The following is a 13542-nucleotide window of genomic DNA, read 5'->3' as shown; positions in this document are numbered from 1 at the left end:
TTTAGAGAGAATGTGTGAGCAGGGGAAGGGGCAGAGGAAGAAGTAAAGAGAGAGGGAATCTCAGGCAGGCAGGCTCCCTGCTGAGCACAAAGCCCAACCCTGGGCTCTATCTCACTACCCTGAGATCATGACCTTAACTGAAATCAAGAGTCAAAAACTTAACCAACTAAGCCACCCAGGCACCCCTCAAGTTTTATCTTTATTAACGACTTGCCAGCAAATGTTTTAGGAAAAGTTGTGCAATAGAGCTCTTAAATTATTTCATTTATTATTATTTTTTTGTATATTTTATGGGATGAGTCCTAAAAGCCTTTTATGTATGTATGTATGTATGTATGTATGTATCTACGTACTTATTTGTTTATTTATTTTAGTGACAACATGAAATTAAGAGTATGCAATTGTACTTGACCATCAACTTTCACCAGCAGACTAAATGCCAAATGAATTCCGGCTATTTCCCAAATTAAAACTTGTAGTCAAAAGACGAAGTTATGCTATATTAGAGAAAATAAAAAATAATTTGTTTCAGTGTCTGAAGGCAAGGTCGGGGTTTGTGGAAGGAAATGGGTCTCTGGAGAGCCATTATAGCAGCACAGTAAGGAGTTTGGATCATTAACCATTCATAGTTAATAGAATATGATTACAGTCACTGTATTTCAGTATTGTCTACAGCGACCAAGTCATGTTGGGATTAACAGGATATGAATTATGTGGTGTGCAATGCTGAAGTTGCTTGGATAAAAGGATTGGTGCTGCATTTATATTATCACAATATAGGTTAGTTACTGCATTATTCTGTGCCTTGCCAACTAAATTCCTGCACATAATCTACATTGCATAGCAGACCTGAAGATGAGGAGGTGAGAGGTACACACATGCTAAGATACTGAAAAAGCAGCGATGAGAAGTGTTGGAAAGTGCTCCGGCTCTAGTCAGAGCTCTGCTGTCTCATCAATGCCATTAGTTAAGTGTGAGGTCAGCGCTAAGTAAAACATTTTTCAAGATTTACTTACCTGATTGGTAAAATGTAAGCAATAAGTTCTAACTCACATAACTGTTATGAGAATTAAATATGATAAAATTAATCCGAGTGCTTTGTAAGATGTAAAAATTCTATATACAGTTGACACTTGAACACGGGTTTGAATAGCATGGTCCACTTGTACACAGATTTTTCTTTTTTATAAATACAGTACAGTATTTTATAATTTTCTTAATAACATTATCTTTTTTCTAGCTGTAAGAATATGGTAAAAAATACATATACAAAATACATGTTAAGCAACTGTTTTAGTAAGGCTTCTGGTCAATAGTAGGGTATTAGTAGTTAAATTTAGGGGGCAGTCAAAAGTTATATGTGGAGATTTGACTCTGTAGGGATGTTGGTGCTCCTAAGCCCTGTGTTGTTCAAGGGCCAGTGCACAGTTGTAACTCATTCTAATTATTTTTATTTATATTACATTTATTCTCTTTATGCTATAGATCTCGGATAGAGTCAATAAATGATTGGTAATTCTTATAGGTATAAAAGTATATATTATATTACTGATGTCAGACTAACTTCACCCCCAGTAGAAGAGAGACCATAAAAATAAAAAAGGGAAAACACAGATAATTGAGGGAAAAAAATTAAAAATTACTTTGGGGATTGGAGATCAGTTTTATGTAGCAGAAGATATTGAAAAATAGTAGGAAATAAAATCATTCTATTTGTGGGAACTTTGTTTTTATTATTAAGATGTGTGTATGGTCACTATACCTATGGTCCAGAAATACTGTGTTATAGGCTTTTATGAATAAAAGGGAATATTCCAGAGAGTGAACTGGGCTAAGGGTTTGAAGAATAAAATTCTTGGCTTATTTCCTGGGTTAATTTGAATAATAACCTCACACTGTCCAAATCTTTAATAACACAAATGAGAAAATTAGCCATGCTAAAGAATCTCAAAAAGTCATTCAAAATTCCAGACACCAAGACACTACTTCTTAACTAACACAGGCTTCATATCAATGATACTTTTATTATTCCATTTTATTAATAAGATTCCTTCATACATTTCTACAGCTCAAAGTGTACTTTGATCTCTACACTTTTGATTCGTGACAAAACTCTGAGTTCCTTTCATCAATGTTTTATAATTTTTAGAGTACAAGTCTTTTACCTCCTTGGTTAAGTTTATTCCTAGATATTTTATTCTTTTTGGTACCATTGTAAATGGGACTGTGTTTTTTATTTTTATTTTTTTTTGCCTGTCATAATAAAGATGTTTTTGAAAACAGGCTGGTGTAGGGACAAGGGGACAGACCAGTATGTTGAGGTTGGGTGGCTCCGATGAAGTGGTGCGCTTCTTCACATTGATGCCATACTCGCTGATGGCTCGGGCCACGTCCTCCATGGTTAGAATGTGCCAGTGGTCCTTGCTCTTGCTTGGGCAGTTGCCAGAAGCTATGCCCTTCATTTTGCAGTGCTGAATGGAATTGTTGGCAATATCTGAGATGAATTTCTGGGCAGCTGGAGAGACGAGCCGGATCATGCATAGGTTCAAGGCCTCAAAGCCAGCATGGCTCAGGTTGTAACCAGTCACTGTGTTTGGGATCATAGGTATGTAATCCTTCAGCTGCCTCAGGAAATCACCAGAGGGATGTTGGACACCACTGGCTTCCCACTGGCTTCCCAACTCTATTGGTTGGGCTCCAGAGCACGTAAACCCCATTAGACATGGTCCCCCTCCATGGATGGCCTGCTGCCCATGGACACTGGAGCCACCCTGCACCACGTGGGGGGCTTCCAATTAACTGCCAGGGCCATGTGCCCTGGGATCTCTCTGTTCTGGTGGAGCTGGCCTTATTCTCCTTAGCAGAGCTGGGGACAGTTTTTGCTGTGGGGTGAGACTGAGGGCACCAGCTGGGCCCAGGCAGCAGAGCCCTGCTCCAGAGAAGGGATTGTTTTCTTAATTTCTCTTTCTGCTACTTCCTTGGTGAGAATTTTTTTTATTATTCATAAATGAATATTGTACTTTGTCAAATGTTTTTCCTGTAACTATTTGAGGTAGTCATAATGGTTTCTATCCTTTCTCTTGTTAATGTTATGTATCACATTGATTTATTTGCAAATATTGAACTACTCTTGCATCATTGGAATAAATCCCACTTAACCTGTTAGAATGGTTTTATTATCAAAAGACATGAAATAACAACGGTTGACAAAGATGTGGAGAAAGGGGAACTCCATTCACTGTTGGTGGCTGTTGGTCCAGCCACTATGAAAATGAGTGTGGAGGTTTCTCAAAAATGAAAAATAAAACTATCATATGAGGGCAGCCCGGGTGGTTCAGCGGTTTAGCACCACCTTCAGCCCAGGGCCTGATCCTGGAGTCCCAGGATCGAGTCCTACGTAGGGCCCCCTGCATGGAGCCTGCTTCTTCCTCTGCCTGTGTATATATATATGAACCCTACCATATGATCAAGCAATTCTACTTCCGGGTATTTAGCCAAAGAAAATGAAAATACTAAATTGAAAAGAAAGATGAACCCCCATGATTATTGCAACATAATTTATAATACCCAAAATATAGGAATAACCTAAGTGTCCACTGATGGATGAATGATATGTATACACAATGGAATATTATCCAGCCAATGAAATCTTGCTATTTGCTACAACATGGAAGAACTCCCAAATTCAAGTCTGTCTAAATATAAAAGTCAAAGCTGTTGTCACTTTCATCAAGAAGAAAATGTTGAAGCAGGGAGTCATGAGGATCAAAGTTAGGGCACTTTACTTTAATCTAAGTGAGTAGCCAAGGATTCAGAATAATCTGTCATTTAGATTAAAGATAGGAATCTAGAAAGTAGACAAAGAGTCCTGGAAGCATGATATCTGGGTACACAGAATTATGAACACACATTACAGAACTTGATTCTGAAGACAACTTTTTTTTTAAAAGATTTTATTTATTTATTCATGAGAAACACAGAGAGGCAGAAGGAGAAGCAGGCTCCCTGAAAAGAGCCTGATGTGGAACTCAATCCCCGGACCCCAAGACCATGCCCTGAGCCAAAGGCAGATTCTAAAACAAAACAAAACAAACAAACAAAAACAAAACAAAACAAAAACAAAAAACAAAAAACAAAGGCACATGCTCAACCACTGAGCCACCCAGGCATCCCAGAAGACAACTTTCTATCGCATCCAAGGAAGATATTTTACAGAGCATTTTTTGCTGAATACATCTAAGACTGCCAATAGGTAGATATATATAGATATGTAGAAGCATGGATCCAGATATATAGAAATAGGTTATATGTAACTTAAAAGATGAGAAATTAGACAGTGGGTGATAAAGGTGAGAACAGAAATGAAATCACCTAAGAAAATGAAGCCGCTGCTGAATGGAAATTTAATTGTTCTGGAGACACTGTAGATTCACATTGAGTCTGTTATTACCTGTGTAATTGTAGGCAAGTTATGCAACCTCTCAAGCTTCTTTGTGCTTTTCTATAAAACAGAAACCATGATATTTACCATATAAAATTATTGTGAAGATTAGAAATAATATATCCAAAATGGTTAGCAGCGCCTCCAAAAGTAGGTATCTAGTAAATGGCAATAGCAGTTGTCTAAAGGGAGAAGAATGATAGATTCTGATGGCTATATAAACTCTCTTATGCACCAGAGAACTGATAGGATAAGGGAAAAGAAAATGGATATATCAAAATAAGCAGGTTCCATTTCAAAGCACTCAAGGAATCAGCAGTTAAAAATAAAATAAAATTAATAGTAATAATAATAATAATAATAATTAATAATAATGAAGCCTCTTATCCATTATGTTGAAAAAAGAGACTAACTTGGAAAGTGACATTTGTAACATTAAAGAACCTGCTCACTTCAACTTTGCTATTTTTTACTATTTAGAATTTGGATCGCAGGGAAAAAAGGTCATTGATAATTAGTTCCATGTTTCCAATCAGTAAATGGCTCCTTAAATATTATGATTCTAACTTGGGAAGACTGAAATAATGACTTGTAGATCTTTTTATCCTTTCTAATAATAAAGAATAACTGGTCAGTTTTTATTTCAGTTAAAATAAACATAGATAAATGAGAAGCTAAGAATAAAAATAATCTAAAGCAAATTACATTGTTTCTTAAAAAGACCATTTTGAGGAATGACTGGGTGGATCACTCAGGCATCTGCCTTCAGCTCAGGTCATGATCTTTGGGTCCTGGGATCAAGGCCCCAAGTCTGGTTCCCTGCTCAGTGGGCAGTTTGCTTCTCCCTCTGCCTCTGCTGCTTCCTCTTGCTTGGGTGCACTTGCATGCTCTCTCTCTCTCAAATAAATAAATGAAGTCTTCTTCTTTTTTTTTTTTTAAGATCATTTGGGGATAAAAATCTGAATCTAAGCCAGATTAATTAGGGGCTAAATTAACCCTTTTTGATGGCCAGTATTTTGAAAGATAAATAAAGAAGACAAAGCATAAGAATTATGTAATATGTTAGCTACTGTCTGCCTGGTAACTTTAAAAAATGGAGTCAAAGATAAAACTTCTCAACTACTAAAGAGAAAAATAGGAGTTTTGCAAGTTAAAAAAAAAAAAAACCAACGATAAGGGCAGCCCTTATCTTCATTATATCTCAGTTTGGTATAGTATTAGCCATAGCTTCCCTAAAATCATGACACATGTAGTTTGTATATACTTTCCAGTCTTCCCTTGATATCCTGGGTATGTGTGTATAGACACCACTTCGGAATTCAACTCAGAAATCTCATTTTGTTGTATTTAAACGAGTGTGTTTGTAAGTATGTTGTAGGACACATAATACATTTCTACCTAGAATGGATTTATCCTATCTTGAATAATAATTGCAAAATCAACAGTACTAACCATTTGAACACTTTAATATGAATGCATGATGAGGAATTAAGAACACCAGGAAGTCAAATATCCTCAAATAAGGACACATACATAACAGAAATGGTATAGAGTTGTGACAGCCTGCGAAGGATCAGTTAAAGACTTTGCTTAAGCAGAACTGATCTGGAATGTGTTGTAATTCCTGTGAATCTATGGTTAATTACAGAAAAAGCAAGTAGGAAATAGGAGTAGAAGATTTTATTTTCTCAATTAGGCAAGTCATCAAGCTGAAAGATATGAATTAAGTCATGACCGGAAACACCTAGCCTATCACTACTGAAAAATGAAAGCTGAAAAGACTGGGTAGTAGGAGAGCAGAGGGTAGACAAAGAATCTGGCTGGCAACTTACAAATTACTTGAACCAGATACCTCATGAGTCATAGGCTCACTATTTGACTGTTTGTAGACATCAAAATATGGAATGTGGGACGCCTGGGTGGTTCAGTTGGTGAAGTGTCTACCTTTGGCTCAGGTTGTGATCCTGGGGTCCTGGAATGGAGCCCTGTGTTGGGCTCCCTGCTCAGTGGGGAGTCTGCTTGTCCCTCTCCCTCTGCTTCCCCTCCCCTACTTGTGGTCTCTCTCTCTCTCAAGTAAATAAATAAAATCTTAAAAAAAAAAAAAAAAAAACCATGAAATGCCTTAGTCTACAGTTTTACTGAACTTAATTGGAATGGTGGTGAATGGAGAAAGGTCATTATCAATGCAGATTTAGTGAAAATAGTAATAAAAGATATCTCCAGAGTTGAAACTTTTCAAATTATTTAATTACATATATTCTTATTTAGATTAACATTATTGAATAAATGCATTTAAAATATGTTTAATTTTCTTTTCTCATAATGCCTAAGGATAAGCTTATTTCTGAACTGTGATGTATACTGGCCCCAACTTACTATCTGATAATTAACCTGAATTCACTCATCCTAATTTCTAGAAAAATAGGAAAAAAAGGGATTTCCTTTTGAAAAATCTGTTGATTATGATAAAATTAATGATAACACAGTCATTCATTTACTCTAAATTTAATTTAATAAAGCAAATCTAATCTGAGTTTTGGTCTGTGTTGGCTCTTACCCTTAGTGAATAATAATCGTAAATTATAGAATGACATTAATAAATTGAGATCTGTGCCCTTTCCTCAAAATTGTCAACAGGATCCACAGGATCTATGTTTTGGCCTTTGACCTTAATAAAATTAAATTTGAACTAAAGTTGTCAATTTAATGAGTTGGGTAAATACAGAAAGAGCAAAAGTACAAAGAAATAGAACATGGGATAGAGACTCCTGGGTGGCTCAGTGGTTGAGCCTCTCCCTTTGGCTCAGGTCATGATCCCAGGGTCCTAGAATCGAGTCCCACATCGGGCTCTCCACATGGAGCTTGCTTCTCCCTCTGCCTATATCTCTGCCTCTCTCTGTCTCTCATGAATAAATAAAGTCTTAAAAAAATTAGACATGGGGTAAATTAGTTCAGATATTGAGATTAATGATTTACTTTCTTAGCTAAATTATAAAGACCATTTACAAAATTATAAATAGAAATGCTTTTCTTCTGGTTACACAGGAAAATAAGATATATTAACCTAACTTTGAAATTTAAGTAAAGTTAAAATTTAGATTTCTCCACCTATAGTATTTTGATCTTTTCAGCAGCTTAGGTATAAAAGTCAAAGTTAATGATGAAAGACATTCTCATTTTATAGCATTGTGTTCCACTTTATACTAAAGTATCTATCATTTGATAGGTTATATTGGGTAAATGTAATACCTTAATGAATAAATAAAGATTAGTAAGATCAAGGTTATTTTAGGAGACAAGTTGATGTGTGCTTGACTTCTGATTTTTGTCACTTAGTGTCTTTTCACCTTTGAAAAGTCATGTTTAATATCTTTAGTTCTTAATTTTTTCATATTTAAAATGAAGTTAATAAAAATCAATTTATTGTGAAGAGTAGATGTGCTCTCTTTGCAATGTCCACAAATGAGAGTAAAGTATATGAAGACATAGAGCCTTTGGGGAAAATACAATCAATTTAAGTTTAAGGGCCCATGGTGAAAGAGGTCACCATGAGCCTTAAGAGGTCATGGTGAATCTGAACTATTCATTAGTTCCATCCATTGTTAATTTGGGCTGTATGCCTGAAGACAAAGAGTCACCTAATAGAAATCATCAATTTTGATTTAATCCTGGATCTCATACTAAATTATATTGTAAGCTTTCGGTGGCATATTTAACTTTTAGGACTAATGAACTTCTGTGAAGTCTTTAAGGTACTATATTTAATTCTAAGGTAGCTACAGGGATTTTAACCTGGGAATTAAAGATTGTTGGAGAAGTAAAAACTGAAATGAAGAACTACAATCTTTGTTTTTCAGATTATGAGGGGTCAGATTCTGAAGCTGAGCCAATAAATTAGCATGCATCCCTAGCTATTTATATGACTATATCCCCTCCCTCCACATAATCTACATGTCTATGTGGTCAATTTGATTGTTCTGTTATGCAAATGTAACTTCAGTTATCCAGAACATAAAATCATGATAGACAATCCTATAGTGAAAGGCCAAATTATATGGAATCTTGACCCAGTTTTTTTATTACGATGACTCTAGGGTTTTCAGCCCAAAAGTGGCAAGATACAAGTAATATTGTGAACTGGTCACTCTTGTTATTATGTCAGTACAGAGAAACCAGTTAAGAGGTTATTGCAATATCTAGGCAAGAGATGGTTGTGATACTTTTGGAGCTAATCATGAGTGCTTAGACTGTGGGTAATTTTGAAGAGATAGCAAACAAGATATTAGGAGTATGAGAGGAAGAGAACAATTTTTCCATGGCTTGTTTTTGTTGTTTTCTGAGCAACTCTCACACATAAAGGAAAACTGTGGAAGGAGTAGTTGATGATGGGGTGGTGGAGGAGAAATACTAGTCCTTTCTTGCACATTGGATTCTCCAGATGCATACAGTGAGATGCAGTTTGAGGAACAAAGAGTTTATTAGAGATGTACATATATAAAAGAAAGGTGGGGAAAACAAGATTGGAGAGGAAAAAAAATTGCAATACAGGACCATCTATACAGTGACTCTCATGTAAGAATTGCCTCTCACTGTGTCCTGCAGAGGCTGCAATGGCAGGGCTTGTGGATCCTGATCCCCTTGGTCACTGGACATGGCTTCCCCCAAACAAGGCAGCTGTCTGCAGGTGAGGTGGACTAAAAGGCCTGGAAGTTGGAGACTGTCTGCTGACTGCACAAACTCCAGCAGAGCAGCAAAAGTGGTTTTGAAAGACCCTGGTGGTGGATCTCTAGGTCTACAGCAATGGACCTCTGGCAGTAGTTTGATTCATTTTTGTATATTCATTCAGAGATCTCCTCAAGGATGTAAATGAACCTCTCTTTCTGAGAAGAATCATACAAAACTGACATGAATTGGACAAATTACACCTAGTGTCTGGGCTAAAAATGATGCCTCCTATCTCCCTCCTCCAAGATCTATTTCCAGTTTCCCAACACTCAGCTGCCAATTCTGTGGCCTTAGTGTCTTGCGTGGTGAAGTTACCTAGACCTCACTTTCAAGGAAGCCTGAGTCCTGATCCCTCTGCTCTTCTCAGAATAGGGCTGTTGTTATAAAGTCACAGTCATGACTGGTCAAGGGTGTAATAAGAAGCATCCAAATGGAACAACTGAGTTGCTTTTGCATTTCTTCCAGTGTCCCATTATGTAATAGCAGCCCTACATTTTCATAATTATCAGAGTCTATTACCCCTGCCCAGGGAATGATTCCTCTTTGTGTGTAAAAGTCCTGGAAACAGAAGGAGCCCTATATGCTCAGGAAGCAGCTAAATTTTATAATTATACTTACATATGATACTTTTATGTGTCCCAGGTGAAAGTAATTTCCTTCTAAAGATCAGGATTTCTGGTCCTACAGAGACCATGGTTGGTTGTGAAGACAGAAAGCATAAAATCTCCCTTAGGTCATCAGGAATGATATTGAAATCACTCCAGTGTCCACACTGGTTTCTAAATGCAAGTCTGTTTTTCCTACTTGGTAGAAATTCTTTTGAATTGAATATCTAGTCAGTGTCCTAAAGGACAGTATCTTATCCTTTCAGACTATTTCCCTAGAGGGGATAATTCAGCCGTGCTTTCAGCAGACTGTCCTGATGATCTCTCAGGCTGGAAGCCTCCAGATAGAGATGAATGTGATAGGACTAGTGGATCTATGGTAATAAGCCCACAACCACATTTCTTTGCTCAAAGTGGGTGCCTTAGTCTTCTGTAATGTTCTGTAGGATCCCATTCCAGTGCATCAAGTATTTAGTAAGTCCTCAGGAAGTGGTGGTCAAACTCCAGCGGATAGAAAAACAAACCCATAACCAGAATATGGGTTTTTTAATTTTGTCCCTTCCAGGTAAGGGCCCTAGTGAAATCAACTTTCCATTAGTTTACTCGAGAAATGATGTCATATGAAGACTTCATACTGCTCTCTGTGGCCGGCATGCCAGACATTAGGCAATAATGATGATTATATTAGTCTTAGAAAGTAGAGTCCCTGATACTGGGCTTACCTATGGCCTCCAGTCTTAGAAGCGTCTCTTTAGTATACGTGTGCTCATTAAGGCAGAAATATGGTGGCTGAAGACAAAAGATACTGACATAAAATTGGCTGAGATAATTTGCCCATTGAGCTGGTTAATGGTTTTTTTTCTCCTTGGATGATTTTGATTTCTGGTGGATATTAACATGTTACACATAGATGTTCACATGCAGACAGTGATTAATCAAAGATTTATGGCATAAATCATAGGATGACCAATTAAAAAAATTGTATGTTATACAATTATTGGAAGAGCGCTGAACTGAGAGTCACAAAGCACAAAGTCTCATCTTGAATATATTAGTAGAACCTAGACCTTGACCAGTTGTAACCACATTTGTGAAAATAGGCATATTACTTTCCCTGAGTGTCTCAATGAGTTATTGTGATAGTGAATTTTGATGAAATTTAAGTAATGTTTAATATTTTTTAAATTTAAGTAATAATAGTAATATGATATAACAGTATTGAATAAAAATGATCATAAGCAGAAATCCAGGCAATGAGGTTTTTAGGTATCACAGTCATAAGGATATAAGTAGAGTGATTCTCACTTGCGGAAGTTTGATTTCCTTCCATCTCTCCTGTACGTCTACCTTCGTCTAACCATTTATTTAAAACAATAGTTTTTAAAGGCTATGACCACATAAATGCCTTTCAAGTTACTTAAGGGTAGTTTCACTAAATAGGTTTACCTCAACACTTGGTGATTTTAGCTCAGTGCTGAGACGTCACCAGCTTCCATATGTTTCTTCACTACCTGTTCCCTGACACTACAGCTAAGGGTATGCACTTTAGTTTTTGTAGTTGTTGTGATGTCAGTATCTCACTTCTAGGTATAGTGTAAATTCTCTGAATTAGATAGTGTAAATTCTCAAGTTCTCTCTCTAACTCTGAAAAAAAAAAATGGTTTAAACAATATGAAAGTTTATTTCTCTCCATGTCACCATCTGGCAGTGACTGATTCAGGGCCAAATGAGAAATTCTGTCATTTTTTTCAGCCAATGACACCCAAAATTTCTCCAGTTATCACCATTTTCTAGTCACTGTAAAGTGACAGAAAGTACAGAGTAATGGTTTAGTCTTTAAAGAGTGACTTATAACCCACTAATTCTAACAAAAATGTAATTTGGGCTTATCACATTCGATCTGGGAAATTGGAACTAAGAGCCCCTGAGAGAAAATTGGCCAGCTATCAACTAAAGTGAAAGAAGTATGTCACAAAGTAATCCTGAGCCTCTGTCAAGACAAATCTAATATAGTAAGTTATAAACAGAAGAAATTAGTTGGTAATAAAATAGGAAGCAGCAGCATATGATGGTAGCTGAGTCATGTAATTAGAGATTCCTGAAATAAAGATCCATTAATTCTTATTATTGAGGACTTGAGGACCTACAAAATTTCTACAACCACCTAACTCCTGTTCCGCCATTTTGATGGAAGTACATTAAGGCTACTCTAATCTGTTTACTCTCTTTCTTTCCTTCATGAGATCAAGAAGGTTTTTATGCCTTAGCATTTGCTGAACCTTAATAGAAAACTCAAAACCAACTAATCTTTTAAGGAAAAATGACATTTAATTTAAAATTAGCAGCCTGAAAAAGATCATATCCATCATGTTGGCCAAAGTAACTAACTTTCTTTCTTTCTTTCTTTCTTTCTTTCTTTCTTTCTTTCTTTCTTTCTTTCTTTCAATATTTTATTTATGTATTTGAGAGAGAGAGAGTGAGAGAGAAGGAAGAGCAAGGGAGAGGGGTGGGGGAGAGGGAAAAGCAGGCTCACTGCTGAGCAGGGACCCTGATGGGACTCAATCCCAGGATGCTGGAATCATAAACTGAGCAGAAGTCAGATACTTAATAGACTCAGCCATCCAGATGCCCCCAAAATAACTTTCAAGGTGAACTTAAGCTATGGAGACTGTAGGTACAGTGACCAAAACAACTTTTGGTTACTCATTGCCTCATCAGTGCAATCTGATTCATCCAACAAAGTTATCACAAGAAATACTTGGCACCATTTGTAACTGGGCATATAGGCAAAGCTGTTAAGTTTCCTCCCAATATACAAATTTATGTTAACTGCCACTCAATGTATTTTTATTATCAAAATTGTTTGCTATGCTATGAGTATTTATCAATATGTCATAAATTACTTAGAGCTATGCTCATATTGATGATGTGCTTATTTACTAATACCAATTATTTTCCCTTAATCTTGTCAGATGGCTGCTGTTCAGTATAAGGTGTCCTTAATTAACAACTAAGTGTAATTAAAAGTGTAATGAAAATATATTATATTGTCAAGACTGTGATCATCTTGATGTTATACAAGGACAAGCGTACTGTTTCTATGAGAATGCAGTGCCAAATGTTTAGGTCCTCAAAATTTTCTTATTGTATTTCAAGGATTACCATTTTGAAATCATTGGTTTAGAATTACACTAAGTATTAACTCCACTAAAAGTAATATACACTCCAAACAGCTGTTTGTGAAATAGTTCTCAGAAGTAGACATTTATTTTTTATGTAGAATAAAAAATGGAAGACTTGGTAATAATTTGTTCTTTGTAAGAAGCAAAGCTTGAAACCGTCTCTTATTTTTAGGCTAAGTAGATCTCAATTAGGTAAAATCGAGCCACACAAATTAATAGTAGTGAAGCTCATCAAAAACACATAAGTATCTTTACTTAGACTACATCTTTGAGTTTATTTTGTCTTGGCAGTCTGTTGAGGTTTTCCCTTAAAAACACAGGATTTGAAGTATTTTCTGCTTTGTTATCTGCTTTGAAGAAAAAATAAAATGTGAAAATCTAAATAAAAAGCATGTTCAAGCAATACTAAAAGAAAATTAGGTTGCTATTTTTTTTTCTGATTTTTTCTTAAATTGGCCTTCCTCCATATTATGTAATGTTTTATTTAACTTCCTCTCACATTTTTTTGCATTTTACTATATATTTACTAAATACTTGGAGGTTTACCATATAGTTTGCACACAAATATGCACTAATTTCTTTCTGTGAA

Source organism: Vulpes lagopus, chromosome 15 (assembly GCF_018345385.1).
Source record: "Vulpes lagopus strain Blue_001 chromosome 15, ASM1834538v1, whole genome shotgun sequence".
Classification (NCBI taxonomy): Eukaryota; Metazoa; Chordata; class Mammalia; order Carnivora; family Canidae; genus Vulpes; species Vulpes lagopus.
Note: the sequence above shows the minus strand (reverse complement) of the source record.